Below are 5,690 nucleotides of genomic sequence, written 5' to 3' on the forward strand. Positions count from 1 at the left end.
GACTGTAAACAAGCATCCTGGGACCGGTTTTGGGGTATCACCCCTCATCAGCCAAGCTTCCTCGAATACAGTGGGACAGTGAACACAGGACCCACGTCTAGGCATACCCTTCCCACTTAGGGTGAGTATACCAGCACAAAAAGATTATGGATGAAATCAAGATATCAAACATCCACACCCAGTCACAAATCTGGGTTAAATCCATTGTTTTTTTGCTCACCATACTACCCCAGTTTGGACCTAGCAATATGCAAATCAGTCGTGACTCTGCTCCCCATGTGAACAGTCCAGCCCGAACTGACAAGCCAGGTCCTCCCGGGACCGGAAACAAGCATTCTGATACTGGTTTCGGGTTATTACTCCTCATCGACCAGGCTAGCTTGAATCTAGTGGCACAGTGAGCACAGGACCCTTGTTTCGGTATACCCTTCCCACAGAGCAGTACTACAGCAAAACAAAAAGGTGATGGGCGGAATGCTGAACATATCAAACATTAAGCCCCAGTCACAGATCTGGTCTAAATCTATTGTTTTTCTGCTCACCATGCCAACCCCAGTTAGGACCCGGCCATATGGATAGAAGTCTTGACTCTGCTCCCCATGGAACAGTCCAGCCCAAACTTGCAGGTCAGGTCCTCCTGGGACAGGTTTTGGGGTATCACTCCTCATCAGCCAGGATAGCTTGCATTCAGTGGCACTGTGAGCACAGTACCCTAGTCTAGGTATATCCTTTCCACTTAGGACAACTACAGCAACACAAAAAGATGATGGACAGAATGCTGAACATATCAAAAATTAAACCCCAGCCACAGATCTGGGTTAAATCCATTGTTTGTTTGCTCACAGTGCAACCCCTGTTTGGACTCAGTCTTATGCCAATCAGTCTTGACTGTGGTCTGAATGGGAACAGTCCAACCAGATCTGCCAAGCCAGGTTCTCTCTGGACCAGAAGCAAGCATCCAAAGACTGGTTTCGGGGTATCACCTCTCAACAGCCAGGCTAGCTTGAATCCAGTGGCACATTGAGCGCAGAACCCTGGTCTGGGCATACCCCTCCCACTTTGAGCGACTATAGCAGCACAAAAACATGATGGAGGGAATGCTGAACATATGAAATAGAGCCCCCCGATAACATATTTTGGTTAAATCCATTGGTTTTTTGCTCACTATGCCACCCCAGTTTGGATCCAGCCATATGCAAATCAATCTTGACCATGCTATTCATGAGAACAGTCCAGGCTGAGCTGCCAAGCCAGTTCATCCCAGGACCAGAAACAAGCATCCTGAGACCAGTTTCAGGATATCAGCCCCAATAAGCCAGTCAGATTTTGACAGTAAAAAAAGGCCATCAGTGTCTCAAATACTGAAACAAAATGTTGGTGTGTGGTGTCAAAAATGTGGTGTGTACCCAGTGCAGAAATATGTAATGCTGGTTAAATTCATTCATGATTCAGAGGTTACAGTGGTCTCATGATGTCAAGTAACTGTCAAGGAGTCATAACATAAGGGACCAGCATCAGAGGAATGGGATAGATAGAACTAATTGTCCATCTCACTCCAAGGATAACATCGTTCAAGCCAGTTCGATGAAGGCGAGAGGACATATTCTATTCTGTTTTCTCCGCAACAGGGTATTTTTGCTCATGTGATGGTGGGCTTCCGGTATGGTCCGACACATGTCATCAGGGGAATGATTCAGATGGAGGTAATGAGTGCCTATTTTTGTGGCTATTTTTGGCAGCGGATATATCTGCGGTGTACCATGATCCTCCCCTTGAGCAGTCAAGTGGTCATTCCTATGTATCTTTTGTCACAGGGGCAGGTGATCTTTTAAATGCAGTTTTTAGAGTTTCAATTTGTATGGGCCTTTCGCACCCAGACACTGGTACTGTTATGTTTAACTTCTTTTGTAGGTTCTATGAAGGTGCACACCCCACAGGAGCCACCCGGGAAATGACCCATACTGGAAACTTACCTACAAATGAGCAAACATACCCTGTTCTGAAGAGAACATAATTGGATATTTTGTCTCGCCACTCATTGAACTGGCTTGAATGATGACATATCTTGGAGTGAGATGGACAATTAATTCTATCCATCCCATTACCCTGATTTTATGACTACTTGACAGTTACTTGACATCACGAGATCACTGTAGCCTCCGACTCGCCACATCTCGTACACACCACATTGTTGAAGCTGTAAATCTACACGTTGGATCAGTATTTAATTTGAGACACTCTGCTGGCCTTTTTACTGTCAGCATCAGAAGGAAACATCGCTCAAGAATTCCCCTATAAAAATTGTTATTATAAATTTGGCACCCATTGGTTTGTTTGCCAGGTCTTATGCCCCGAGATCCATGACACATCCATCATAATCAGCCTTAATGAGGTCTATCTAATACAGCCGCTTAGGCCCCTTGCCATCGCACCATCATATAGGTGAGATGACTTTCTTAAATCTTTTCCTGGCCTTATGCCATGTATCCACATTGACTCATTGGCCACACTTCGTCTTTAAAACTTTTGCCTTCTCTACCAGCCCCTCCAAGATGGTGGCTGTTTCTCTTGTTTTTATTTCAAAAGCACACATTTCTACCAACTCTTATCATTATATTTACGGTTTTCACACATAATATTTGTTGGCCCACATGACCTCATTATGCGGCGCTCTTCCAGGCCTGATATTTCCCTACGACGTGCTGTATTAACATGGAGACACACCTATTTCAGTTGGCGTGCCTTCCCAAACATGACATTGACCAAGTGACCACTCAGGCCCTTTGTGGTGTCTTATTAGGTATGAGAATGCCCCGTACGTGATGTTCACATGACTGTCCAATATGGCCCTGGCCACGAGGTGTCCAAAAGAAAACCAGGCACTCTAGCTTGCTCTGTGAGTTAACCACACTCACTGGTGGCTTGTTTTCAATCACGCATGACTTACCTCTTTCTCTTCTCCTATGTGGTGGCAGAGACAGGGGTAGGTTACAGAGCATCCAGTGGCTTCCAACCTGTAAGTCTTCACCAAACTGTCCACAATTTGGATCCCTAAACTACTTTCAAGACTATGAGAGATGCCTGAACATCCAATTGCTTTTACCTTCTTAGTTCTAACCCACTAATTAGCACTGCCTCTGCCCTTGATAGAGCGCGCAGGTCATCCGACTATTATTTTACAAATATGCACACTTGGGCCCATGAATAAAATTTTTATCACACTTACTTAATCGGGTAACCTACACTCTACTACCAGCAATTAATTGAATTCTAACTGTTTCCTATACCTTTGACTTACCAATCCTTCTCACGAATACCTATGACCACAATGGATCAGGGAGCTAGCTGAAAAGATAAGCAGTCAATAATACAATAACATTTATAACATTTGTACTCATGTAATAACCACAGACTCAGAAAGTGTGAAAACCTTTATCTAATCTTCTTCAAATGTAGTAAGCAGAAGGTTTACAGCAAGCAAGCTATCGATGACCAGAATCATGAAAAGCGTTTAACCATGTAAAAGATAGATTATGCCAACCATTTAGAATTCTAAAGGGAAGGTAAGAACAAGGAGCATACTGAAATAGACTATATAGAAATCAGACTTGAAATAGTTTGTCTAAAGGACGGGGAAACATAAGGAACATACTAGAATGTCACAGTTTATCATTTCCTAAGGGATGGGGAAAAATGGAACCTGAAACTAGAATGACGGAACTGAGTTTACCATGTAGCTATAGGACGGGTAAGAAAATTGGAACACGCTAATAATTTCAAACTCACTTTAGTTTCCAGTAAAAGGGAGGGTAAAGAAAAAGGAACATCTACTTATGCAAGGGAAACAATTTAATACCCAGCTATAGAATGGGGAAAAATGGAACAAGCTAATAATGCAAAGTTTACGATTTTTCAGGTATGAAAAAGGAAAGGGAAAAAGGAACATATGCAATTATAACTTCAGCAAGATTTAGGGAAAAAGGACGCAATTAGGTTACCCTCACAGATTTATATTTACCTAAAATGGTGCAGAGACCAACCCTGGCCACGGGTCAGTAAGGACAGAAGAAACCCCAAGGAAAGCGATTGCCAGTAGGCCAGCAGGTGCAGTATGGAAAACCAGGACAGGGAAACCAGATTTTGGATCGGAACCGGACCACCAAAGTCGAGACCAGCACCCGCAGTTCAGTTGCAACGCCTGCGCTACACCCTCTCTGCAGCTATCAGTCAGAACCCCGATTGGGTTATCGAATTCCCCAGCAAAGTGCTTCGCCAGCACTTAAGGTTCCCACAACCCCGTTTGGGTCTGTGGAAATTTCGGACAGAGTGCTCCGCAGCACCTCTATTCCCGATCAGCTATTGAGTGCTTTGGGTCAGTGACCGGTCAGCTATTCGGACAAGTCGGATAATTTCTCTAGCTAACCTAGGCTAGTTATACTGTTTTTCGGGTCAGTGTACCACCCCCCAAATGTTGCAAGTGTAAAGATCCCCAATTACGATTGGACAAAGGAGGAGGACAGGTCATCACACCACCTAGGATTTGAGCTTTCTCAAGCCCCTTTTTAGAATTTGTATACACGCCCATCGAATTTCGGGTTCTCATGACATATGCTTCACACATAACAATGGTGACTTTAAAATTGTATACAATGTTGTAACTTCAGCACAGTACAGTCTTCTTGGCTAGGTGAGAGTTCGTCTTCCCATGCACATCTTGGCTGGAATACCCATCTGGCAAGGATTCAAAGGTCACTGCCGAAGAGATTCGCAGATCTCGCGCAGACTCAGTTTCACGCAAGATGGAGAGCAGCAAGGGATAACAGGCCATATTTGGAATTGTACCATAAAATAGAAAAGAAACAGTTTTAGAAACCAGAATAAGTGAATATACTGTATACCATTAAGCTCTACACTACTCCCATTACCTTATAATAAACTATAGCATTAGGAATTAGGCAGAACAAACAGCTTGGCAGAAGCACCAATGCAAGCTTCAGGCATGTGAGAACACAAAGCAGCCATCTTAGTTCTACTGCGCAAGAGCAAAGAGTTTCCCACCAAGACTGCGAGTACGTCACGTCACATTGGTATGACCGACGCATGCGCAGGAGAAATTCCAGCGTAGCAGCAGCCATTTTAAGTAGCAAGCGTATTAGGATTAGAGAACACATAAGCAAGCGTCTCTCGGACACCCAAAATGTCAGAATAAGGGGTAAATTAATAAGACAAACAGGTCGATTAGTTAAATTAACGTTAATCGAGGTTCATGAATACAAGCAAGTCGCTTTACGTGCAAGTCCTTGCTCCATCACCCACACCCGAGGATGCAAGTCTACCTCCCACAATTGGGTTAGTTGAAGTGGCTATGCAGTGTCTCTAACCTGCTGGGGGAGTGTCTAGGAGTGCGTCACCTGTTTGTTTGTTTCTTGTTCATTATATTATTTTCATATGCCTTGCAATTTAGACACCTTCACTACTAAGAGCTGATGTGCTGTAGCACTCATTGATTATGTATGTGTGACACTGATTGGGCCGAGTGCATACAGATATGCCCTACACCTAGAGTGTGTAACCATTTCTATTTTCTCATTTCAGGTCAGCTTTTACTATAACTGCACTAAAGTACAATATTCACTTAGGATTACTTTTGACATACTGCTGTAATTGGGTAATTTTACCAATATATGACA

The sequence above is a fragment of the Lissotriton helveticus genome, chromosome 3_1 (genome assembly GCF_964261635.1).
Source record: "Lissotriton helveticus chromosome 3_1, aLisHel1.1, whole genome shotgun sequence".
Lineage (NCBI taxonomy): Eukaryota > Metazoa > Chordata > Amphibia > Caudata > Salamandridae > Lissotriton > Lissotriton helveticus.